The sequence below is a fragment of the Poecile atricapillus genome, chromosome W (genome assembly GCF_030490865.1).
Source record: "Poecile atricapillus isolate bPoeAtr1 chromosome W, bPoeAtr1.hap1, whole genome shotgun sequence".
Taxonomy (NCBI): domain Eukaryota; kingdom Metazoa; phylum Chordata; class Aves; order Passeriformes; family Paridae; genus Poecile; species Poecile atricapillus.
Genome location: NC_081288.1, coordinates 56,479,066 through 56,506,581, shown reverse-complemented (window position 1 = coordinate 56,506,581; position 27,516 = coordinate 56,479,066). Strand labels below are relative to the sequence as shown.

General features: G+C 42.9%; 1 protein-coding gene across 4 annotated transcripts in view; it reads right to left on the bottom strand.

Annotated features, from left to right (window-relative positions):
• Positions 1–25,778, bottom strand: part of LOC131591825 (plexin-B2-like) — a 252,128-nt gene extending 226,350 nt beyond the window's left edge. For 2 of the 4 annotated variants that reach the window (XM_058862904.1, XM_058862907.1), the window contains exons 1-2: positions 25,739–25,778; positions 15,703–15,805 (exon numbers count right to left, since the gene is read on the bottom strand). The gene's annotated coding sequence lies outside the window, so the exon portion shown is untranslated. Of the gene's footprint in view, positions 1–15,702; positions 15,806–25,342; positions 25,483–25,738 lie in introns of those variants that run through there. The other 2 variants (XM_058862905.1, XM_058862906.1) reach the window with 2 other exon arrangements.
• Positions 25,779–27,516: the final 1,738 nt, after the last annotated feature.

The window sequence follows — 27,516 nt, the reverse complement described above, 5'->3', positions numbered from 1 at the left end:
ACCTAAAACGGTCACAAAATTGACAACCACTCACAAGGTTTCACACTTTTATAAGTTTTTGTCCATTTGTAATTGTCCCATTATAGCTTCAGGTTATGAAGTTCCATCCTTCTTGTTGGCCTCTTCAGTTCTCCATTGTTTATGCTTTTTGGGGCCTGAAGCTTGTAGCAATTGTCCTTGGTCTCAAGCTGGAAAAGGATTGTTTTGTCTACCTACCCTGTGAAGAAAACTTACTGACACTTAATATGAAGCTCAGAGCTACACATCTAGGCAGCACAGAATCTGAAAAATATGAAAGCTAAAACTTAAGGTATCACACCAGTGGGGAACAGCTCCAGACATCAGAATATGCTGAGGACCATCCAGCTGGATAGCAGTCTGGCAGAAAAGGAGCTGGGGGTTGTGGTGTATACCAGGTTCAGCATGAGTGAGAGACAAAGAAAGCCTACAGTGTCTTGGGCTGCATTGGACAGCGTGTTACCAGCAAGGAAGTGAGGCCACACCTGGAGTACTATGTCCAGTTCTGGGTTGAGTACAAGAGAGACATCAACATACTGGAGAGACTTCAACCAAGAGCCACAAATACAATCAAGGGACTGGAGCACCTCTCTTGTGAGGAAAACCTGACAGAGCAGTGACTGCTCAGTCTGGAGGACAGAAAGTTTGTGGGGGATCTTGTCAATATATGTAAATAGCTGAAGGGAGAGTGCAAAGAGCATGAAGCCTGCTGCTTTTCAGTAGTGCCAGTGAGAGGACCAGGGGCAAGGGACACAAACTGAAACACAGGAGCTTCCTTCTGAACATCAGGAGACACTTTTTCACAGTGGTGATGACCAAACACTGGCCCAGGTTGCCCAGATGTAGAGTGTCCATTCTTGGAGATATTGAAAATGGTCGACTTTAGGAGGAGCTACTTGAGCAGGAATGTTGGACCAGATGACCTCCAGAGGTCCCTTCCAAATCTCAACCATTTTGTCCCCACCAATTTTGTCTCTCACCAATCTGTCCCCAAAGGTTGCCATTAGTGGTGGCTAGTATGAGCCAATACCCAAACTAAGGTACCCACAAACAGTTAGACCTCTTCTTGAAGGCGGAAAACCAGCAGTGCCCTTTGGTAGTTGTGTAGGTGTGAGCAAGCCCTGCAGGACTAGGCCAGTGGCTGTCAGACTGTGGTCAGATACTGGGTGCCATGGGAAATGATACCCAGTTGATGGCAAAACAATAAGCAGTCTGCCACAGCCATGCCCGGAGAGCATCACCCCATCAACTGTACATCCATGCAGCAGCACAGCAGAGAAGTAAGAGGTTAAGAAGTAACAATATGTGCTGGTTCAAAAAGCTTGGAGGCTGATGGGATAGGAAGGTGAAAGAGGAAAGAAGAGTCCATATCTTCTTCAGTACGGTAGCAAATGTCCAAGCTTACAAAAACTACCAGCACAACATACCTTATATTCATACTTCAGTTTTTTTTCCTGAAACCCAACCTTTTTGGCACCTCTGAGGAGCTGTTTTATCCAGAAGAGTTTCAGAGGCCACAAATGTCTTTAAGTTCCATCATACTAGAAAAGTGAACAATAGAGAAGTCCTCACTCAGCATTCACCCCTTTCTTTCATAGGAACGTATCCATTCCTGTGAAAGAAAAGGTTAAATGTAGTATTCAAAGATGCCCTTTTACTGCATCAAATCTGCAGAAAACCACCACTGCTTGGCTAGTTTGACTAAAGCCCATGTGCAGTCTGATTCAGCAAATGGCTTAAATAGTCCTATGGACACTTACAGGTAAGAAAGCTGAGGCCAACTGGAACATATGAAAATATCTCTTATAGTCTACTGAATCAGCTTCCAAACACATCCCAAAACCACTCAGTGCCTGCCAGAGCATCTCAGAACTAATCAGTGCTGGAGGTCCTAGGAGATCTTTCCTCCTTGGAAACTGAGCTGCTGAGTCCTGGCCTCCAGCCAGCTCTACCCTGTGACCACCTTCCTGGGGCCAAGGGCATCAGCACTAAATGCTAAACCTGGTCCACCAGAACAAGGAGCTTTGCCTGTGCTGGAAAAAGATCTGTTCAGTCACATCCATCACATACCTCCCATCATGCCACTGCTACCCATTTTTCTCCACCATCTTCTCATTTGTAGCTTGTTTGTGCCTAAAGGCAGAACAGTCATCTGCCCTGAGCAGAAAAGAAAGATGTGAAAGCTGCAAACTTCCTAAACATCCCTCCTGCCAACACCTGTCATTCGTTTCTACATTTCCTATTTGCTCTGTTTTCATTTAAGGTATTATATGACTCAGATGAGGCCTCAACAACTTCAAAAGAATTCCTGTGTCTCACTGCCTCAGCTTTATTAAAAGTAACTGAGCCATTGATCATCATCAGAAGATGTAGTCTCAAGAGAAACGATATCATTTGTAAACAAATAATCCTGTGAACACAAACACTCCACCGGCTGCAAATAATAGGGAAACAAATATGTGGTCAGGGAAGCGAGAAGCCCGCCCAGCACACCAACAGACCATCTTAGGGATAACAAAGAGAGCTGCACCTTTACAAGCAGCCCAGCTAACAAGAACATGCTCTTCCAAAGGCAGGGTGAGGGGGAGAAGCAATTTTCTTTTGCTGTTTTCAAGTATCTAAAAGCAATTTCATGCTGCTGGCTTAGGATGCGAGCAAGCAAGACTGCTCATCCCTAATACAACCAATTCCCTACATTCAGAGGGTGTTTTTATAGCTGACAGTTTCCATACACACCCTCACATGCTGTATTTCATGGCTGACCAGAGAGTGAAAACTGGAGAAGGGAATGCATGACTGCATGGCAACACCTGTGAAAAATCAAGCTATTTTCCTTCCCTTACCTCCAGCTAGCTACAAACAGGATCAGCCTGTCTGGGATACGAAACTTGCATCTACAGAAACAAATTAATGAAGATCAGCACCATGAACTAGAGCACATAAAGGTGAAAGATGCTATATAGAAGTCCACTGATGCATCTGCCAGTCACTCATTCTTCAAGAGTAGTGGACCAAATACCCATAAAAATGGACTTTTTAAAATAAATGTGATCATATAAAATAAATGCCTTTCATATGAAAGGTCAATGTTTCATATTGCAAAATGTAATGGACAACTCCTGGCAAACATTTAACTTCAATACAGTGCAGGTTCAAAAGCTGCTGCTGCTGGAATGGAGCAGCTATTGTGCAATTCTGTATTTTGGAAGGAAAAGGATGCCAAAATCTGCACCAGATGCCCCTCATTCCCCAACAAAGAGTATGTTTAGCATATTCAGTTTAATACCACACCATTCATATGGAAGCCATCAAGAACCTGCAGAGGTTTGTCAAACAGAAAGTAGGCATCTAACCAAGAATAGCCACAAAAGAGCAGACACAGACAGACAAGGTCCTTCGGTCTGCAGCCAGAATCCTAAGTACCTAGAAATAATGACTTGGTATGATAGTGTCCCTGAATCAGCTGGGGCAAGTTCCCTCTTTTCCAGAAAACCACCTGGTAAAGTCTTCTTTGAAGAAATCATTGTGCATGGAGGAGGAAAAAGAGAAACAACCTCGTATTATCTTCACTACTGGGCAAATACATCATGAAATCTAAAGCATGTCAACTAGCCACCAAAAAGCCCATCTGAGTTGATGCCTTGAAATGAAATTCAGCTTGCTTAAGTTTGTACAGAGTACACCTAGCAGCAGCTCGCTTACTTTGGGGGCTAAGGGTGCTCATCAGTGTGTAAAGGTGCTGAAGGAAAGAAACAGCAGCACTGCCATGTGGTTCTTCAAAAGAAATGCTGTAGCAGTCGGCAAATTCAGGCCTCATCTAAACTCAAACTGCTTCTCTAGGCAGTCTAGAATTTCCTTTGAAGTATATCTCTACGAGCACATATGGTCCTGGAGCACATCCACACACATTCACCAGAAGGGAATGAGAGTGGGTGGAATACATAAGACTATCCCTAGGAAAGGGAGAAGGAAGAGAGAGAATAAAAATTCTGGCATAAACAAACAGCTGCTATTTCTGGCCCTCCTGGTACACCCCCTCCAGCCCAATGCCACTCTGCAAGATACCTTGTTCAATTTAAGAGACAAACAGAGAATTAAAAGTGCAAGACCATGCAATTTTACAGCCCAATTATGACCACTTACAAATATACTGTAAATCCATTCACTGCTTAACACATCAGATACATCCAGCAAGTGCATTTGCTCAGTGTGTACTCAATGTTGCTTGATATTCTCCATGTATCTTGAGCGTGCACATTCAAGCAATAAAAAAATTAAGCAAATCAAGTCTGGATTATAGTCAGTCCACAATAGCAGGCAAAAAAGAGTAATTATTGACAGTGGCTTGGTTGAGCTTACAAAAGCTTAATGGAAAAAGATTTTTTTCGTAATTGCCATCTCTAACCTTTTATCCAAGCTCAGTGGGTACATTACCTAAGTCAGCAGGAAGTTTAGCCACTCCACATGAAATTAATAATATTTATGGGCTGACCCATAGCCCATAGCTTTTAAAACAAGAGCTATGAAGAAGTTTCTGTCCTTCCATCAAGGAACAGTGTATACCACACTTAAAACAAAACAAAACAACCCCCCCATTCCTGCAGGCAGCTTTAGTCCCTGAAGACTGAGCCTCCCTCTTTCACATACTCAAGAGGAAATTAACTTTACATACTAATTAGAGAAAGAAAAACAAGCATCTAAAGAGCAGTGCATTCCATCTGCTGACCTGCCTTGTGGGGCAGCAGCTTCCACATCAGGGTACCCCTCTTCTCTCACCCAAATGCCCTGAGAAGCACTCCATGACCTGACACAGGAGCTTCCCTGCTGGCCTCAGCACACCAATCCCTGTGCTTGCAGACCCATTTCTCTGTCCCATCCATTCAGCTACCCAAAGAACATGCTGAAAACATGTGCTGATGTTGGAAAGATGTGTTCCAAGTCTGGGTGCCTATAAAATCGACCTGCATGCCAAATGAGAGCTCTCAGCCTGGCTTTCTATTTATGCATACAGAAAACAAGATAAACTAGCTTAACTAATGCTAACCCAGTTCTTTCCATTTTACAGTGGAAAGAACCAAAACAGATAAGAGAAGTTAAAGTATATTCCTGAAGAGATACTCTTCATCTGTTTTGAAGTGGCAAGCATGAAATATTTGAGTATCTGTGCTAAAATTCTAGGTGATGACTGAACAGAGCAAAAACAGGTCAGCAATCTGACTTCATAAAATTGTGTTGAAAACCATTAACAGGAATACAGCACACATGCTTTATAAAATGGTACTTTTCAGTGTCATAGACTAAGAAGAGAACAAGAAAAATCAAGGGGAGAATAAACAAGGCTGGCTGGGAATTGATTGCCACCTCTGAAATTTTAGTGGAACAGTTGGAGCAAGAAGCTGACTGCAGCTGAACTGAAAAATCACTATCTGTAGCTAGATTACTCATCTACTGTTAAAGCAAATTAAAGTGTTCTTCCCACAGGCAAGGCTGAAGATTTCAGAAAAGCCATAATTTATAACTCAGGAAAAGTTTTGGGGAAAGCTCTCCTAAACCAAAATGAATTTTGTACTTAATGGGCAGGAAAACAAAGGACAGATGGAACTTCATGTTTCTTGGTGCAACAGTAAATACCACACAGCACGCAGGATGTGACTGAGCCAAGAAGCTGATGAGCTGTGTTAAAGAAGAGTTCACCTTACTCAGGTCCCAGCCTTGCTCTGCAAACCTCCCTTCCAAGATGTTTTATGGTAGCAGAATCAGAATAAAAAATAGATTTTGAGCAAACCAAGCCTCTAGTGCAATCAGCGTTAGGAAGCACTATCAATACAGTTGGAACAGGTAATCCTTCTTAACCTATTTCATAATTAGGTAGCAAACTCATTTACAGGAAGTGCAAAGAGCGAGCATGCAAGGCACAGAAAAGCACCACAGTATCTCTGTCCAATTTGTTTTGCAGGAGTGATCATGCCTTGGATGGAAGCCTATTTATAACAATTTATTTTTCATGTCTGGACAAGGCAATATAACTTCTTCACAATTTAATCTCTTTGCTAATAGACTTAGCTGTTTTAGCTGAAATACTCAAGCTTAACAATAAGGCTAAAATACCCAGAATACTTAAATCCAAGAAATGTGTTTGCTGGCTTCGGTTCAGGACAAGTAGAAGCAATCAGCTAAGGCACTGCGGACTGGGGAACCACAGCAGCACCTGCCAAGAGGTTACACTGGACTCTGCACGACACAGAAAAACTGCTCTGAGCAAAGCACAAAAACCATCTACAAAAAGTCTTTAATTGCCAGTGAAGCTCCTCCAAAGGACCAGGAAGCACCTGGGCACCCCGACAGCTCGCCTGGGCTCCTTGGGTCAGCACTACCCTAAAATTACAGGGACGCTGGGCCAAGCCCGCCCCCCCGAATCATTTGCCTGTCACGTTTCCCCTGCGGTCCTTTCGTTCTGCTTTCAAGCTGCAGTTCAGCGAACAGGCTGCAATTTACCTCTTCACCCTCACCCTCAAATTTGTTTGGATAAACAGGCTCTCCTTTGTTCCAGACTGCTACTACATTTACACATTGTATTGTAAATCAGCCGGTACAAAGCAAGGCAGGCCCTTGAATGAAGACACTAGCTGTTCTGTTCACAGCAAAATTAAACAAGAAGCACAGAACCCCAGTCTGGAAACAATTGGGTTTTAAAAGGTGAGGGGTTTTAAAAAGTTTACTAAACAAACCTGTCTAGTTACAGAGCATACGGTCAGCTCACAAACAAGTTCAAGGCTGTATAAGTTGCCAAAACAGTGCAATTTCTTAAGAGAACTCTCACCAGTTTAAAAGCTTGCTTTCTTGCTGTTTCAAGGACCCAAGAATTATTGGCAAGTGATTTAGCTTTTACTGAGTACACAACTAGGGAGAAATTAGTCACAGAGGAAGGGAATGAACTCTTCACCATGTCTATTAAAGACAAGAGACCTAAATAGCATCCAGGAGTTGCAGGATAAGCATCAGGAAAAACTTCACAGTAGTAACAGCTGAGCAGAGGAATGACAGCTACCAGGTCTTTTCCTTTAGAGGAGGTTCAATGAATGGCTTATCTACAGCTGATTCCCTGCCTTATGACAGAGCATGGACTCCATTTGCATATGGCTTCTTCAAATCCCTCCTCAAATCTATTTTCCATTATTTTAAATGTTTTAAATAAACTGATTTTGCTGAGACATCTCCCATGGGTTGATATTACAGAAAAGTCCACAAGAAAAGAGATCAAAACTAACAATTATTTGACACTTCCCCAGGTTTCCTAGGAAGCTATCAGCTCAATCCCAAAAATGAGTAGAATAATAATTAAAAATATAATAGAATAATAATTAAAAAAACCCAACAAGAACAACAACAAAACCCAACTGGCTGATCTAAGGCCCAAGAATAAATTACCAAGGCTCACCTGGCATTTTACTAAGCTCTGCTGCAAAGAAAGCAGTGGTGGAGGTTGAGGGAACCTCCACATCACCTGCATGTCACCCACACCACCCAGGGCTGGAACAACACACGCCCACAGCCTCCCCAGACACATGGTGAAGGAACACCTTGAGGCAGATGTTGGGAGCACGCTGCCATCCTGATGGCAGCACCACCCCAGCCTTCCACTGCTGGAGCAGCCCTCCATCACAGACACCAGCTGCTCTTCTGGCAGGTACCTGGGAATGGCTGCTCACTGCCAGCACAGGATGGAATCAGGTATGTAAATTTTATAATGATAAACAACTCACCCTGCCACTTCTCATTTTAATAATTTCTTACTCTGACAAGCAGGAGCAAGTTTGACACAAAAAACTACTAAAAGGAATCACAAAATTGTTAGGGTTGGAAGGGACCTCTGGAGATCATCTAGTCCAATCCCTGCCAAGGCAGGGCCAGCAGAAGCAGGTTACACATGAACATGTCCAGGAGGGTTTAGATTGCCTCCTGAGAGGGAGACTCCACAGCCTCCCTGGGCAGCCTGTTGCAGTGCTCTGCCCCCTCAGTGTAAAGCTCTTTGCATTCTTCTTTCTCATATTGAGATGGAACTTCTTGATGGAACTTTTAAGAAAACCATTTGAGTCCTGAACAAAGAAAAAAGTGCTCAAAAGCTGTCATTGTTCTCTGTGGTGCACACACACAATAAGAAGCTATAAGAAGCCTTTTTGTCTTATCTGTCTTTGACTACAGGGCAAGTAAAAACAAAAGCAAAATCATTTAGCAGAACATCTTCAAAATCAAAACAAACAAACATCCCCCAACAATATCCCTCCAAAGACACAAAAAAAAATATAAATTGGTTCCTCTTTCTTTTTCCCTAAAGGCAAGAAGAAATTGCAGTTGCCCCTGGAAGTGCTGCAAGTGGGAACTGCTAGAAGACCGAACAATAGAGACATGGCACCCTCGATGTCACTCTCTCAGCCCTGTGCCCAACAAGTTCCTTCAACTACTCTGGGTCGTGGTTTCCACATCTGCAGACTGAGGATAATAACAGGTCTTTACATCACAGGGGTGTTACAAAGATCAATTAGTTAATGTCTGAAAAGCGCTTTGAAGATATAGCAGGTGGTGAGTATTATTATGCAAATAACATGATTTAAGAAAATCACAAGTGCTGGATTAATACTAATCCCTTTGATATTTAAAAGACACCGTTTTTTTCATATTTTAAAGCAGTGAACGTTTATGCTATAGCTTTTCACGGCTGCTGCAACCACAATTTTTAACCTTTTCTTTTCTTACAGCTCCATACATAAAACTCCTCTGCAGACATCTTCGCAAAATCCAATCTTGACTCAAAGCTAGGAGTAGTGGAAGAAATTATGCATGTTGATGAACTGGATAACTAGATTCTATGCAGGAATATTTCTCAGAGGATAGAATGTCACAGGCCTAACTTACTGTAACAAACACTGCAGAGTCTTTCAGTTTTAGGGCTTTTTTGGGAAGCACACTAATTTCACGCATAGAAGCATTTGTAAAACAATATAGCTGCTATTTAATTATGCCATTTTATGGTGGAAAAAAGTGGAGGAAAAAATGAAGCTATGGTTCATTCATTTCTTCCAAGGCTGCATATCTAAACTGAAAAAAAAAAAAAGAAAAAAAAAGAAAAAAAAAAAGAAAAAAAAAAAAAGAAAAGAAAAATGAATGTCTAATGACCTCATTTGGTGGTTTCGCAGGAGATCAGGCATTGCAATATTTTCTCCAACTTCCAGCAAGTGGTTGCACAACCACTTCTGTTTTAGGTGGGATGCAGGAAGTGGAGTGGACAGCCACAAGCCAGCCCAGAAATACAGCTTTTCTGAAAACTTGTCACTTGCCATGAGAGAAACACAAGTCAAAAAGAGAGCCAAGGTGGGATCAGAACAAAGAGCCTGAGGTGAGCAGGCATCCGAAACATCCAAAACCAAGGTGAGAACAGCCAAGACTAGGTGTCCCTCTGGTTTTCAGTGTTGCCCTTGCCAGACCTCACTCACTGTGACAGCAAGACATCCTGCCCAGTGCTTGAAACCTCCCCATGCTTCCAGGACTTACATTGCCACATTCCCTTCCTGTGAGGAAGTCTGTTTCTTGTCTCCTGCACTGTAAAATTTAGTTCAAACCAGCTGGTCCATTTTGTCTAGGAATCTGGAAAATATTGCTGTGATTAAAACCAGCTTAATATTAACCCTCTCTGGAATGCAGGCCTGAAATTGATATTAATGAAATAAGATCAGATATTAATATTCTGTACAGCTGGTTCCTCAAGCTGTGCTGTAGTGTCAAATCAAATCTTTCCCCAAATCAGCATACAAAATACAAACACAGGATGGCAGGTAGCATGCACGTGTGAGGAGACAGAAGGAGCATTTTAAAACTTTAGAAGCTATTATGTTTGCAGCTATAGGCAGCCATGCTTCTCTTCCCATCTCCAGCAGCAACCATATTAATAGCTATTCAATACAGTAATAGAATGCTGTGCACTTAGTTGTTGGGGCTTTTTTAATCTCCAGGTCAATATTAAAAGCATTTGGATGTTCTTTAGGAGGGAGGAATGATTTTGCACTCCAGGAACAGTGAAGCATTTGCAGCATTCCCTAGGAATGCTAGCAAAGGATCTTCTTCACATGTCTCTGCTCATGACTGATGTGCTAATACTTCACTTTAACTGGACCTAGTAGCACAGATTTACAATTCCATTTTATTGCATAAATATGCACTCTGTGTAACATCTGTGTGATCTCATTAGTTGAATTTATACAATTTACATACAAAATAGACCCAAAACACCACCTGAGGGTCACTCTGCAGGAGGAGACCCTCGAGGGTCTCTGAACAAAGTTGTTTGGACACATGATTTTTACTCCTGGGTATGCAGGCCTGGGGAATAAATCTGCAGTTCTGCTCCTGAGTAAGTAAGTAACAGACCCATCTTTCACCTTGCTCTCCTGTAAAATGGCAGCCACCTCATTTCCCAAAAAAGATCTAATGATAGACCTCTCCATTGAAGAACAACTCCCAAGTGGGAAGATGAGTCAGCATGATGCTTCCTTCATCTTCACAGAGTAGAAAGTCAATTTCTGTCTCAAGAGTACCCCTTTCTCTCTCAAGAGTGCCCTGCAGGTAGCTTGAGGTTTGATGTACTGCATCTCCACACCTTCAGTTAATTCACTTTCTCTGAATGTTTTGAGTTTCCCAACAGCGTACTTGAAGAAAGCAATCTGATTTTCATGTAATCTGCTATTCATTTTGAAGTACACAGGTTCATCTGATTTAAGTAGGCCATAGATATTCATAGCTAAACTTAGAAACAACAGAAATATTCCAGCATTCTCAAATTTTCACATGTGCAGCCGTACACCACAAAGATAAAACCTAACTTAGATGACATCAAGTTTTTTTATCTCCTCTTCAAACAGCCAAAAAATACGAAGCTGCTGCAAGGACTGCTCCCATTAGTCAACCTTCCCGTCACTCAGCAATCTGTTGCCAGGTTTCTCCAGATGAAAAGATGAAAACTATACTGTCCCCAGTATACTTTACATGCGCAGTCTGAGGAAAAAGCAAGGTTATTCTAACTGAGACAGAGAAGAAGATAAGACAATGCCTTCTCTCTGCCCACAAAGCAAGAGGAATGCCATTCAAACAGCCACACAATGACAAAAAATAAAAAAATGTGGACTCCTGTGTGGTTTGTTGATCTCTGCACCAAGTAGGGCCAGGAAGGTACAGTCTCTCCCATTGGCTACTGCTGCCTTTACTTTCCCAGGAGATGGGCAGAGAATGGGAATAGGAATGTACTGAAGAGAAGGTTACTCTGATGATTTGCAGTTCATACACAAAGCTTCTGGGCTGACAATCTTCTGGCTTTGGTACAATTTGCATCACATTTGTAATTGTATTACCTGGACAGTTTTAACCTCATTAAGGATTCACAGGTAAAAAGCAGATGCTGAATCAAATCTAATAAAGCAATATCTGCTTTAAAGAGGGTACACTAAGCAGAAGCTAATTCAACACCTTCTCTCTTTTTCGTTTGTAAAGAGGATATTCATAATTTCACTCAGGAAAATAAATATATGTCAACCAAGGTAAGGTTTATTTGAACTACAGAGCAAAAAAATAAAGTGTGGTTTGGGATGTTTGAGTTCATGCTGCATTAAAGCATGGCTATTTAAAAAGAAATTATTCCAAGAACACATCAGCTTTACCTTGTGGCTAATATATATATAAATGGCTTTAAAAAAAATTACTCAAATTGTAATATTTCCTCTCCCTCCAGTAAATATAAGAGCTTAGCATTAAATCTATGCTAAAAAAAATAAAATCTTACATATTCTAGGGACCAAAAGTACAGCCAAACTAGGCCCTTGCAGCCAAGTTTGCTGCTTTGCTTTTGGCACAAGTACAAATGAAATACTCCAGAAGACAGATATGTTACATTCTTTCAGGTGTTTTGAGTTAATGTTTATGGAACTCAAGAATTTCTATTAAAAAACCCCATCTTCAGCAAATTCATAACCTTTAGTTGGGAAACATGAAGGGAAAGTTTCCATAAGACAGAGCATACTCTCCTTTAAAAACCTTTGATAGAAACTGTAAAATATATTATACATATTGTATGTAATACCTTCAATTTTATATTTTTTTTTAAACGGAGATCCTATTTCTGAAAAGAAGTAGAGCACACTCCATGCATAACGCTACTTTTATCAAGTGCATGGAAATGTGTGAAGGAGTACCACTATGGATTATTATGATAGTGCCCTTTGAGTCATGTCAAGGGAGTAAAATTGATAATAAAGGATCTTCTTTTGGGATCAGGAGGGCTCCAGCTTCCTACTTGTGCTGTCACATGCATGAGCATAAAATTGAAGTTGTGTTTGTGCTCATGGCCCCAGATTATAACTTGACTGTTGATTTGAATTCCTGCAGGCCTTGTACTCTCGGGACCTGCCCTATCTCATTTGGAGGAGATCACATAATGTTTTCTGCCCTTCACAGCCTCACCATCATCTTGTAGCTAAGCCTCACAGCTGATAACCTTAAGTCTAGTTTTCACATTTAACAAATTTTCCTGTAGATCAATCAGTAAAAAAATTGAGCTACAGGATAGCTCAATACCTAGGATGTTCAATACAGATGTTCAATACCTAGGATGGAGCTAAATATATTAAGCATTAACCATTTATTTGTCAACTTTCAACGACATATTTTTTAATAGTTGCCTAGACTTGTCTCCTTTTAATAAATACAGCAAAATGGCATCTTCATATCCTGTTCAAGGTATTGTACTCTGTAACTTCTGCATACCCACCATTACAGCATCCAGACTCACAGTTTCCAAATCAAATCTATAAACATCATGGTAGCACTGGAAAATCTTTCTAAGCTCCCTCCAAAAGCCTACCAGAGGTAAGAATCTTCCTTGTATTTAGGTAAAGTCTGTTTCAAAGTTGTTTTTTTATATGTGAAGAAAATTCTCTGTATTTCTTTTAGCCCATTCTATGTATTTTGCTTTTCTTTCTCTGCTGCAAGCAATAAACCACTTTTATGTTCAATATATGAATAGTAGAGATTTTTTAAAGCCTATCATTTTACAAGGTTTTTCTAAAGCTTGTAAAATATGAATGATCTGTGCAATGGCTCCATACATTAAAATGCAATTCGGGCATACCAGTTCTCCATCTTTCCCTTTATTCATTACTTAAAGGGCTAGGAACCATCCTGGGATGCCTTGCACTAGGAGGGAAAGTACATAACTAATTTCCAAACTGCTCTGTTTACTTTGCATACCTTGTGGGCAGAAGTTGGCAAGAAAGGACTGGAAGCTGTTTGCTTTGAAATTATCACCCCATTTACAAGATTCAAGAGCAAAGTCTTTTCAACTGAGGTAAGAGGGAAAAGGAAATGAATCTATGCATGGTTAATGCTTCAGGAGAGTGCTAGCAGTGCAGTGGAGGTCATCAGCTGAGAAAGAAAACCAACAAACACAAAAAAGCTTCCTCACGAAGTGCATATGAACAAGATATTTAGAGCACCCAGAGAGAATAAGGACACTAGTCAGATCTATGTAAAAGGGTTGTATTTAGCTTAAAACCACCTCATACTATTTGAAATGAAAGAACAGCTACACAGGAGCATGGCTGCTATTGAAAGTACAAACTCAAGACCCTAACTCTGTTTTGCAAAAGCCTCTTCTTCCCTGACTAATAGGGCCACCCAGGATGGGACCGGCAGGAAGAGAAGAGAGCTACAGACACAGGCAGGGCAAGATAACACAAAGAACTTGGCAACAAAATTACTTTAAGCAGGTCTTGAATCCTGCTTTTTTTTGCTTTTTTTCCTTTTTTTATTTTTTTTTTTTTAATATGGGGTGGGGTGTGGGGGTTGCCTTCCAGCTTCTCAGTCCAACATTGCAAATTATCATGTGTTTGCATGGCCATGCTGTGAAACACAGCAGAGATGAAGGGAAACTTCTGAATACTTTTTTTCAAAGCTGTATAACAACCACATATAATATAGTCTAATGCTAGATCAGTTCTCCTGTCCAGTCCACAGCACAGCTCCACAAAATAGTCATGGTAGCACAACCAAGCAGGTACCGGCCAGTGATGGCAGGAACTACTTACAGCAGAGCTGCCACTGAAGATTTCATATCATTGAATGATGGTCTGTGCCCGCTGCTAACCCACTTGGAACAAAAATGCTCCCTCCTGCCAAGGCATCTCATGGATACAGAGAGCACGACGTGAAAGTGCTTTGTAGGAGGCTTTGTTCAAGCCAGGAAATCTGGGGATGCAAAGTTTGCTTTTGCATAGGGTCTTTTGGGAAAGCAACATGCGATAACTTAAGAGAATTAGCAGGTCCCCATCCTTTCTGGTCAAGAAGGAATGCTGCAGCATCTACTGACCTACTTATACTTGACAAAAATACCACCAAATTGTACTTTTCATCTACAGATTTCCCAAAATTCCCCAAAGTGAAGCAATGAATAAAAAAACCCCCACAAAAACAGCAAAACCAACACCCCCCCACCCCTCCCCCCCAAAACAAAACAAATCAAAACATACCACAAAATCACAGAGAAATTAAATTACTTGCTAAAGACAGCAACAAAACCACCATGCTGAAGTCCCCAGTCAAGAGCCCTACAGCACCCCACTGCATATAGTGGATTGCATAGATGGCAGCCTGTACACCAAACCTACACACAAAGCAGCCCCGACTTCTGGTATTCTAGGAAATATGCCAGTTTCATCTGACTGATGCCACTGAATTACTAGCATGGTATTGGAGCATCTCAGTTTGGGACAGAGATCTGTCTATCCATGCCAAGTTATTGCACATGAAAGGTCTGAGAAAACAGAAAAGTCTCTAAGAAGGAGGGAAAGGAAGCAAGTATTTAGCCATTTCTGGCCACGAGTTTAAAAATACCTTCCTTTTCCAACAAGCTAAGTAACAACATAAAATAACACTTCAGTTCTGCCTCATTCATAAGCTCCTAACTTCCAAGGTTGCTAAACCCTCTTCTGATATCAGAGTTCCCATTCAAGTATAATTCAAGTAGATTAATTAAGCCACAGACAACAGAAAACACAGTCTGCCTCTTCAAATTATCACTAGGAGAAAATAGCATTAAGAGTTTAGTTTCAAGAATGCTGTTTACATTTACTCATTTTACAGGCATCAGGATCAAAATTAAAAGAGAATAACTAATTACAACAACTGGGAAAAGCAAATAGGCATTTAAATTTGAACAGTGGCAACAAGCAAAACATTGCAAAAGTGAAGTAGAAAGTGTTACTCTGAGCAATTGAGATACTATGTTTTGATAACTTGGAGATGATTCACACCCACAAGTTGCTTAATGCCCTTTACACTACAGGTCCAGGAGATACAAAACTACGCAAAAAAATCACTATCGAATCAGACAATATCCAGGACAATTAGAAAGTAAATACATTTTCATGACAGATTATTACCATAAATTTGAGGCCGTAATATTTCAACCTAAACCCTAAAGCACATATATCCCAGGCAGATGTCTCTCATCTCAGAGCACCAAGCCAACTGCACTGCAGTGCTCTACACAAGAAACTCCTCCTTCTCAAACAAGCAGCACACCACTTTGGAAGAAGAAATGGAGGTTAAAACAAAACCCTCAGTCTAAATGAGTTCTTAGCGCACCTGAGCAGCACAAGCGTTGCTGGTGAAAGGGACTTCTTGGGGCTCAGGCTCCTGTGCAAATAGTGTCCGGGATGAAATGCCTTTTGATGTGTACTTGCTCCTGCTGGAAGAGACACAGAACAGAAGCTTCAGAGAACACATAAAACAAGGGACTAGGCAATATCCACAATCAAACATAAAGAGCTTGCTCAGGGGGTCTATGGGCATCTCAAGGCATTGGAGAAAGTTCCTCAATTTCATCTTTATAAATTCAAAAGGGGTAAGAGTAAGGATGGTGAAATCTATTGGTTTTGCATCACACTGAAGACTTTTTCAGGAACTTAAAGGCTTAAAGATGTGACATAAGCAACAGATATCAAATCATTGGGACATCAAAACATATAGGACAAATATGTAAAATTAGTTAAGATCTCAGAAAAGTTGTCATTAGTAATATCACAACACAACTGTAATGCTTCTTTTGCAGTTCAAAACTACTGGAATTATGCTCTACATTACCTAAGTGTTTTATTAGCTACCTGGAAATAAGCAAATCCTTTATGACAAAATTAAGAGATTACATGGTTTAGGTACATGAGAAACAAAACCAGAAGGCAAATCACAGAGTTAACACAATTACACTTGTCAAACTGTGCTCATTCCAACCAAAACAATCTTAACATGTCTGAATGCAGATTTATATATTCATTAACAAGGGATAGGTAAGGTTTGCAGATCAAAGGACTGTGACCTCTGAATCAAGGAAAGCAAAAGAGATGAGGTCAACACAGTCTCACAGCTAAGCATCACATTCAGAGCTTCTGCTGTTATTAGAAGGGCTAATATGGCTCCTGGGTTCAAAGATATGAGAGTGAATGGAAATAATGACTGGGGTAGCATGAAGCATGCACTAAAGAGTGACACTGAAATACTGTGCCCAGTTCCATGGCTGATACTCAAAAAGAGATGTGGAAAATTATAGAATATGCAAAGTAGAGCAACAAAAGCAATTAGCATCGGGGGGGGGAGGGGGGAGGTGTTTTGTTAAAAAGCATCATGTACAATCAGATTTAAAGATTCAGTCCTTCTGATAAGCCACCCAGACATCTGACAGCTTACTTGATCATCTTTAAGGGGGAAAAAAAATATCAGCAACAAAAAGCCTTTAATACAGCCACAAGAAAACTTAAAAGGGATGAACAGATGCAATTCAAAAGCATAGAAGGCTCTTGTTAGAACCAAGATGAAATTCTGAAAAGGCAAAACCAAATAAGAACAACATTCTTAAAGATGGATTATTTTCCCTCAGAATTTTCAAGGTAAGATATGCTTTAGTCCCACAATTTCTTTGGCCCATGAGCAATAGCCAAGTGAGATGTTCAAACAACTGTGGGAGTTGACAACTCTGCTGACCCTAAACTCTAGATAACAATCTCAAAAAACCCCAAACAAACCCCAAAACCAAAGAGAAACCCCTCAATCAAAAAATTTAATAAAAAAACCCACAAGGGTATTGCCCTGCATTTTCATTGATGTTACTGAACAACAAATTAAATGCACAATGGACTGTGAAATGCTTGCAGATCTTCCCCCAGTTAAATGTCAAACCAAGAAGCCATCTGTTAATAAACAGAGACATCACATCTCTGGAGTTTTATCCAACCTACTAATACATAAACTCATACCACCACTTAGGACTCCGGATTGCCAAGGCAAATGAATTTTGGTTTTTCATCTCAACAGCTTGGGTAGGCAGAAGGTGACAACACCTGGACCACACAGCACATGCATAATCTGAGCCATGAAACCAGCTTTGTGGTTGCAGAGTTACTGATTCTTGGAAAACTTCTTAAAGTGCTTGCAAAGACATCTTCTGCCTGTGTAAAAGCCTTTCAGACAAAACCATTGCCATTTGACATATGTGGGGGGGGGAAAAATCCTCAAAGTCACCCACTTCAGTTTTATTTTAGGTTTATAACTTCTACCCATATAGGACATGTGCACATGAGGTGTTACTCAGTCCATGAGGGAAAAGTTCCAGTTGCTGATGATGCATGTCAAAACTGCACAGAAAAAAATTTCACAGCTTTTAAACTACTTAATCACACAAGACTGGAAATAGAAGTCAAAACTACTGCTTTTATTGCCCTACAATTCAACAGGCCAAACATTAAGTTCATACCAATTTGTCTCATACTGGTTAAATGAAGATAGCATGGTTAAGTTCAACACACACTGTGACAACACACAAAGGAAGGCCAAATTACTGTTCTTCTGATATATTTAAGAGAGATGTTGCATATTTTGGACTTCCAGCTGCAATGAGCATAGTCAGATCCATTAATGAGAAACTAAGTAACTAATACAAGCTGAAGGAAATCATACCCCTCTACTATCAATCATTCCAAGTCTCACATATCTTCAGGAAAGAATAAGCTTTTATTTGCTTTTCAGGCCTAGTTTAAACCCCAGCAAAAGATTCCTAACTTGTCCTGATTCAGGATGGTAAACTTCACCACGTATTTCCATTGCACTCTTTTTACCAGATCAATATGGTTTATATTTTCTGCCCTCTGCTTTCTCCCTGTGGTTGAATACATTTGACCAATAACAATTTTCCTACAGGGCAAACATTGATTAAAAAACTGGTCCTTCATAAATTCTAAACAGTGATGCCAATAGGAATGTATGAGCTAGATCTTCTTTATATACAACTCTTAGACATCAGAAAGAGATACTATCTCTTCTTAAACTATCTAGAAGATAAACAAGAGCCCTGGGGAAAAAGATCTGAGGAGTTCACTCCTCAAATTTTTACATATTGAAAACAGCCAGTAGGTACAGACAGAACATTAAGCTTTCTGCATCCCTTCTCTGAGACACAGATAACATTAACAATTCCTCTAGATACAGCAAGATTAGTGTCAGGTTTATGAGAGCTTCTTCAATCCAATTCAACATGCAGACCTAATCCAGTTTAACTAGAAATATGCTAGTCAGGTCTGTTCAGCAATTAGAATGAACATACCTTGTTATAAAAAAGTAAGTTCTGGAACAATTCAGTTTAAGTGCTAAACATCTCATGGATTTTTATTTAAAATCATGTTGCCCACAGGCAGTTTCCATGTACCTAATCTGGAAGAGTGGTTCTGATGGGTCTGCTTGAAGGTCCAGCACAGAACTAGGATATCTTAGGGGCAGATTTTTTCTATGGCTTCCTGAATTATTGTAGGATTGAGAAGGCTTTTAAAATACAGACAGAAATAATGACATCTGCAACATTAAGATAACTGTCAAATAATACCAAAGCCATTCACTGCAAATTATGTAAATCATAGAATCAGAGAAAAGTTTGGGTTGGAAAGGACCTCAAAGATCATCTCATTGCAACATCCCTGGATACCTTCCACTAGACTGATCAAAGCCCCATGCAGCCTGGCCTTGAACATGTCCAGGGATGGGGCACTCACTTCCCAGCTTCCCTGGGCAACCTGTTCCAGTGCCTCACAGCCTTCACACTAATAGGTAATCTAACCTACACTCTTTCAGTTTGAACCCATCCCTCCTTGTCTTGTCACTGCATGCTTTTGTAAATAGCCTTGCCCTATCTTTCCTGTAAGTTCCCTTCAGGTGTTGGAAGGACAGTTAGATCATCCTGAAGCCCTCTCTTTTCTGGGCAGAACACCCCTCAAACCCTCACAGCCTGTCTTCATAGGAGAGGTCCTTCAACCCACTCATCATCTTCATGGCCCTCCTCTGGACTACACCAACAGTGCCACAACCTTCTTATGTTGCTGTCAACCTGCTGGCCAGGCTTCTTTGATGCAGCCCAGAATACATCTGGGCTGCAAGTATTCATTGCTGGGTCATGTTGACTTTGATGCTAACCAACAGCCCCCAAACCTCCTCTTCGGGGCTGCTCTCAATTCATTCTCTACCAGCCTGTACTTGTCTTTGGGATTTCCTCAACCCAGGTGCAGGACCCTGCACTTGGCCTTGCTGAACTTCATGAGGTTTGCACAGGCCCACCTCTCAAGCCTGTCCAGGTTCCTCAGGATGGCATTGCTTCCTTCCAGAGTGTCACTGGCAAACTTGCTGAGGGTGCACTCAATCCCATATCCATGTCACTGACAAAGATGTTAAAAATTGCTGGTTTTAATACTGATCCCTGAGGAGCACCACTGGTTTCCACTTGGACATCATGCCATTCACTGCAACTCTTTGAGTACAACCATCCAGCCAATTCTTAACCTGCTGAGCGGTCCATCTGTCAAATCCGTATCTCTCCAGTTTAGACAACTATACCATGTGGGACAATGTCAAACTCTGCACAAGTCCAGGCAGATGACATTGTGTTGTAGTGCATCTAAAAATCTTGGCACCTCCCAAGGGTAAAACTCACCTCTGGGTTGTGTAATGTTAGTTCCTACCTGAGAACCTTCTTTCCCTTCCCCCTTCCCATTGGCTGTGACCTCCCTGCATCCCCTAATCACCCCTGCCCCCTGGTATAAGAGATAAGACCCTGAGCATTTCGCTCTCTCTCTTGCCCCGGATGGACGACAGACAATAAACCCGGGATTATTCCAGCAAGTTTGAGCCTCCTGTGTCTAGATACTTTGAGTCCGTGTTGTATCCACTCCAGGACCCCCTCCGCCTCCTGTGCCTTAAGACGAGCAGGCTCGCACCACGGGGGGTGGGACAGAGGGGTCCCACCGAGGAGAGGGATAGCAACAACATTGGTTGCTTTTCCTTTATCCACCAACACTGTAACCCAGGTCATAGAAGGCTATCAAATTTGTCAGGCACAGTTTGCCCGTGTTGAAGCCATTTTGTCAGTCATAAGCCACCTCTTTCTTTTCCGTATGCTTTCACATAGCTCCCGAGAGGATCTGAGCTATGATCTTGCTGTGCCCAGAGGTAAGTCAGGAAGACTGATTGCCTTCACTTTTTACGTGTTTACTTGGCCTTGAACTAGTGATGCCAATTAAAAAGAAAACAAGTGGAACACTAGGAATAAGGTTTTGATTGGATAACTAACTTCTTGAAGACACAATTTGATTGAATAAATCAAAACAACTAAATTCACTTGTTCCCAGGATCACAAAGCTTTTTAACCAGGGGCATGTCGAAAGTGAAGCTACAAAGGTAGAAACTTGGAAGCTAACTACAAAGGTGGAGCAAGGTCGGAAGTGCTTCAGAAGGTGCCAGGTGGACTCTGTCCCCTGATGAGTACTGAGGCTGATGAGTCTGGGGAACTCAGCATGGTGCTAATCATCAATCCGTGCTGGCGCCAGCTCCCAGAAGCTGAATTCCAAAGAGAAACCAAGCGTCCCAACAAGCACGTGGCTGGTGACCACAGCTCTGCTGACACATTCCTGGGGGCAAACTCTGCCCCGTATTATGGTGGTGTCAGGCTGAGCAGAGCGGGGGCTGACCATCACGTTGATGCTGAGATTTTTTTCTTAACTGTTAGTAACATTTATTAAGCACAGACACTTTTAGACATTACAACAACAAGCAAGTCTTCCCTCAACCACCTGAGATGGAAACTCCAAAAGATCCCAAAGTTATATATTTCCAGAGATTCAACTGCAGAGACAGAAGCAGAAATACTTGATTTCAACAGATAACTAAATTACTATCTGCCTAAAGAAAGTAAGCCCCAGGTCCACAAGATCCTCTGGACAGCTTTTCAGTCTCTCTGGTTGCTCCAGGACTTGGGTAAGTATGTGTCCTCTCCCTCCTCCATCCATCCATCCTCTGCTGCCTCCTGGGGCAAGGACTCCATGGCCTCTTTTGGTAGCCAGGTTTGAGCAGTTTTATAGACAGTTAGAAAGCTTTTTGTACCATTAAGCCACTGATGGTTAAATAAAATGTCTATTTTCAACTCCTTATTTCTACATGTTTGATCAATTGAAAAGTAAGAGGCTAAACCACTTACTATACAAATACTGGTTTTTGTTACAACAGACACTCTCTCAATCACTTACTCAGGCTATGTGATTTTATTTTATTTTATTTTCAACAAGGATTAACTGCCCAGTGTCAAATCCAAGTTAGACTCATACTTAAACAAAACACTTTAAGTAATACTCCACTAATCCTAGCTACCCCCTGGCCTTACTACAGCTAATAATACTCTTTTTCTTGTTTGTTTGAATTCTTTTTCCCCCTAGTATTAGCCATTTAAATAGACCCTCCACTATAAGCTGAGCTTTACAATTTCCTATGGTGCATAAGAAAAGCCAAAATAAATATCCACTACTGAGTTGAACAAAAAGGTAAAAGTGAAGAAGTAGGAGGAATACCACACTGAGGTTGTTTGTTTACTTAATTTCATCATAATTATTTAGACTCTCATCTCACTAATAGCTGTGCAGGTGCTAACTTTACTTCAAGAAGGACCTAGAGTTTTTGTTTGCATAAATCAAGTACATTTAATCAAGTGCACATTAGCTCATCAACATATTGGATCTGATGAGAAATTGCATAAGTGACAATGCCAAGCTATTTCGGTGAATATTCATGATATCTCTGCGGAACAGGCTGACTGGAGGAGAGTGAGAACAAAATGACAGTAAAAGAACAGTAGCAATTACTTTTCTAGCAGTTAATGTTGCCATTAACTGCTTGCTGGCAAGAGCTTAAAGTTGCAAACCCCAATTTAAGCTTGTTACCTTAATTTTACAATTGTAATTCAATGTTCTGAATGTGACACAAGTGTAACAAATATCTTCATTCAGTGCTTCATAAAATAAATAATTTAAAAAATTTAAAATTATAGCCATTACAAAAATACAAACACTTGGTATTACATCTTCATAAAAATAAACAAATGTGCAAATCTTTTTCTCAAACCTGAGCCAGAATCCAAACCTATTTGCAACAATTAAGTGGGACTTTTTCATTCTCAATAGGCATTCATAAAGAGGTCTCCCTTCAAAATGTAATTTGTTCTTAGTGATCTTCTGCATGCAAGGCAAAGAACTCCCAGTTTTGTAAAGCTATACAAAGCCTTTATCCAACTTCCAACATCATCTGTAGAAAATTCAGGCAGAGTAATGCTGCGCCCTTAGTGAGGATATTTTACATAACAAGTCTTCAAGTCAGATGAACAAAGTAAGACTTAGATAAAAGAACAAAAAAACTTGGATCACTTTCTGATTCCTAGAATGGATGAAGGAGGAGAGGAAGACAGGGCTGTTCAAACACACCATCTACTACATCCTTCTGAAGCCCAGAACCTTTTGTGCTGCTGACCAACCTACCAAGAAGGTCACACAGCCTCTCCTTGTGCAGAGCTGTCTCCCCACTACCACTGCTCATCAAGTTCTGGTACGAGGTAGTTCACTGGACTCACCAGTGAAATCTGCCATTTCAGAAGAATTTAGATGCATATGGACTATGATTCACAACTGCAGCTCAATTCAGGTGACCCAAACTATTTGCTTTGTCCCTCTGTCACAACAGAGAGATATACAGGAGATTCATGCTATCAGACTTCACAACATCACACACTAATACAAAGAGCCAAAAAATACAGTTTACATTCATGTCTGTCTGTAAACTTTGGCAGATTCAAAGTTCAATAGGAAATAACCCTGAATGGCAGAGTAACCTCTGGCAAAGGGACAGGATGAACAGGTGAATGCATCAGCTTCTGGAGCATAAGTCAGAGTCGCAAGTGTATTTATTTACTATATTTACTAATATAAATATATATATATATTTATTTACTATATATATGTGCTATACTTCCCATGCCATGACAATCCAAGAGTATCAAAGAAGCCTGGTTATCAATACTGTTGTAACAGACTATCATGAGCATCCAAAGCTCATTGCACATTTTGGGGGTTCAGGTTACTACAAAATACAGTATCAAATTTTGATGGGTTGACCCTAGCTTCTTACAATAACCTCAGATGACTTAAACAGCTTTTGGTACCAGAAGCCACCATTCAAATTCTTTTCCCAAACACTGACACCATTCAGTTTCTGTATTTGTTTAAGTCATATATTTAAAGAAAGACTATTTTCTACTTCACAGGCAATCAGACTAGGCTTTAGATCCACAAGTATTCTAGGTAAGGAGGACAAACCATGCTAGGCTTGGAAGTAGACTTCCTTCCTCCCTCCCTTTTGTTTTGGCTGGAGCCATGTTCTATTCCGGTATATCCATTGTAGGCAGCAGCCCCCGTACCCAAGTGTGCTGGATCTGTCTCACAACTTGAGAGGCAGGCAGGGCATTAAGCATCAGCCCAACATGCATGTATAATCTCACTCCCCAGCAAATAGCAAACAGGTCTTCCAACTGATTTGCCTATAACATAGTACACAACCCTGCTCCTGCAAGACCAGTTGCATGTTTCAAGCTTTGGGGGAGGAAAAAAAAAAAAAAAAAAAGAAAAAAAGGAAAAAAAAAATATTTTTCCAGCCCAAATTTAGAGTTGACGTCTTCTGAAAACAACTGTAAAGAAAACTGAAGTCAATCCTAGGTACATACCAGCAGCCTATTACTTACCAACCTTTGCTTCCTCCTAGATTCCATTGTAATGAGAACATAAACAGTAAAATAAGCATATATCTCCCCTGAATGAATTACCTATTCAGAGTTCCCTCTGGTGTTCAATAAGCTCATCATCACATTCAAGGTAACAGCCCTCGTTACAAAAGCGTAAGTTCCCTCACGAGCAAGTTATCATTTGATGAGGGGTTCAGCCATAGGGGCAGGACCATAGCGTTGTAACTCGTGGACAAAAGCAATGCTATTTTCCATCCGATTTCAGAGAGGCGATAAACTTGCGCTTCCTCCTTTGTATATTCAACCGAGTGTCTGGTTAACCCCAAAAGGACCCAAACTGCTAAAGATCCTTCTGCCTCCCGGTGTCACCAAGACCGACGAAGTCTCGGAGATGGAAAAGTCACAAATTACAGGTACAGCCCATCTGAACGCGGCACGCAAAGATGTTCTGCACCTCCCAAATAACTATGCCTTGAGTCACAAGCCTTTCTTTCCAGCCTCGCACTCCCATTCGTCTGCACAGAACATGAGCAAAGTACAGTGTATCTAATTAACAGTTTGGAAAGAAAGTTTAAAGCTGCCTCTGCAAAGAGACAGAACACGCTTGCAGGAAAATCCCAAACGAGTTCCCGAGTCGGCGGTGCGCAGGCGGAGCGCGGGGTGGGCGCCGGGCCAGTGTCAGCCGCGGCACCGGGGCTGCTGACCCCGGCCGCTCCGGGGTTGCGAAACTCCCAGGAAGAGCAGCCAGCCTCCATCGAGCGGGGCGGAGGGAGCTCGCCGGACACCGGCGCTCCCCGGCTGCCGGTCGGGAGGAGCCGACTCCCCGCGCCTCCCCCACCTCCCCGCCCTGCACGGCGGCTGAGAAAGGCGCTCCGAGTCCAGAGCCGCCGCCCGGGAGCCCCTTAACCAAAACCATCTGGTCACGCGGAGGGCGGTAGAAAGCCCCCTCCGACCCGGCCATCGCCGCCTACCCCCGGCCCTGGCTCCGCAGCCGAGAAGGAGAAAAGCTGCTCTACCCACAACTCAGCAGCTCCCGAGCTGGGGGAGACAGGGGGAAGTCGCCGTGGAATCCGCCTTCCCCCCTCCCCTCGGCGCCCCATCCCGCGGCGCGCGGCGGCAGGGCTGGGGCTGCGTTACCTTCAACAGGTGCAGGCGCCGGCGGGAGGGAGCCCGCGGGCACGGACCGTCCGAGTTGCCCGAGCGGGAGCGGCGGCCCCGGCAGCCCGGGGTGGGTGGCGGTGGGCTGGACAGAGGCGCTACGGCAGCCCCCGGCGGCCGCCCATGCTCCCGGCGGGCCCCGCCGCCGCCGCCACCGCAGCCGGAGTCAGCGCGAAGGCGGCAGCGGCTGCGGCCACCTCCGAGAGGAAGGACGAGAGCGGCGGGGAGCGAGGGAGGGGGAGGCAGAGAGCGAGAGGAGAGAGAAACCGCCCCAAGAGAAATAATCATCACATGGCGGTCACGATCCGCCGCCGCCCCCCGACAGCCAGAGCCTACGCTTGGGAGCCGGGGAAAAGCTGCGAGGAGGGGACACACCTGTAGGCGCAGCACATATCCGCTGTGAGCACAATGCGAGACAGGAAACTGAAAAAACAGCCCAGGGAAGGAGAGAGGCTCCCGTTCGTCCCTCCTTCCCTCCCTCCCTTTCTCCCTCCCTCCCTCTGTCCGTCCGCCTCCTCCTCCTCTCTCCACCCCCTGCCCCCGGTCAGGATCCGCTTGCAGCGCTGTCTCATGCAGGGGGATCCAGGCAGAGGGCTGGGAGGCGGCAGGAGCCGTACTTTCTCTCCGTTTTCCTTTCCCTGTCTCCGCTTTGTTCTGCCCGCCAGCCAGGCAGAGCCGGCTCGGCGGAGCGGGGCCGCCCGTGGAGCCGAGCGCTCCCGGAGAACCGGGGGCGCCCCGAGCCCCGCCCGGGGGCCTGGGGCCGGCCCGGGGGCGGCAGCTCCAGCGCTGGGGGCGCCGAGCCCCAGCCGCCCCTGGGCCCTTGGGGTGAACAGCGGGGAGCAGCGGGAGCTGCCGGGAACTGGCTCTGGGCAGCCTCTGCCCGTGGCCGGGGTCGGCGCTCGGCCTCCGTGGCGCTCTCCAGCGGGGCGGCGGGACCGCTGGGAAAGGGTTTGCCTGCCGATCTGTACCTTACGGCCTTGGGGTACCTGTCGTATCCCGGTGGTATTCTGGGGAAGCTCCTGAACATGAAGGAACAGTGTAATTCCCGCCCCTTATCCCCTGAGCAGAGTCTCTGAGCGCCCAGAGGCTGCCTCTCTTCTTGTACACCCTTGTCGTTGAGGGGCCCAGAATACGTCACTGGCATCACTTTTACTGAACTTGAAGTAATTCCTGTTAGGTAAATTCTCTGGAATCACAATTCCTGCAGGTTCTTTCTCTGCTCGAGCACTCTAGTAAAAAGCCTGTGCGCAAATTTTTCTTGCCTTCCCCCAGAAGCAGATCAAGTTCTTGCAGAGCCCACTTCCCACCTGTTGTGAACACAGCATCCATTGCCTTGCTATAGCATCGCCATCTCCACGTTCAGACATTAAATTTGTCTCAGTTATAGCTAATATAGGGATAATCTATTAAAAGGAGGGATGTCCTAGAAGAGTGGTTCAGGTAAGCTTTGGTCAGGTTGTTTAGACTTTGTAACTTTCCATGTGGATGTGGACCAGCAATGTTTCAAGGAGTAATTAACTGCGCTTGGCACTGTGAGTGCCGCTTCATTAAGTGCTGTGTGTGCTGTGCTCCCTACTAAAACAGCAGGAGGCAGCTGGTCCAAATACCATGCTTCCCAAACTGGAAGTTGCTGAAAAGTTGTCTTTACATCTCAAAACAGCAAAAAGACCAAATAATTAAAAATCAACTCCAAAAATGTGGGCAAGAATAAAGTTATACTTTTGGAAAACACATTAAAAGTGGCTTTCAGACCCTGGCTGTGCAAAGTGCCACCACGGACTTAGCAGTGGGTTAGGACCATTCAAACATTAGTGTTTTGTGGGGTTTTCCCTTTTGGATTGCACAGGAGAGGCAGATTGTGCTGGCTGGATTTTGCCACTGGCCCAGCTTTTGTGCTAACCTCCACCAGAAGGCCCTTGTCCTTGTTTATTGGCTTCCTTCCTCCTCTTCACCTGACTGGGCTGAGTCACTGCAAGATAAGAAAGAACAGCTCTGGCATAACTCTAGTGTTTTTGAAGGTCTGGATTCCCCTTCTGTATCTCTTCACTTACTGGAGGAGAGAAGGGGACTCTGAAGAGAGAAATGGGACTTTCCTAGGAAAATTAGGTTAGTCACGTCCTGCACTCTTTGTGAGGAATCCAGTAAGGAGAGAC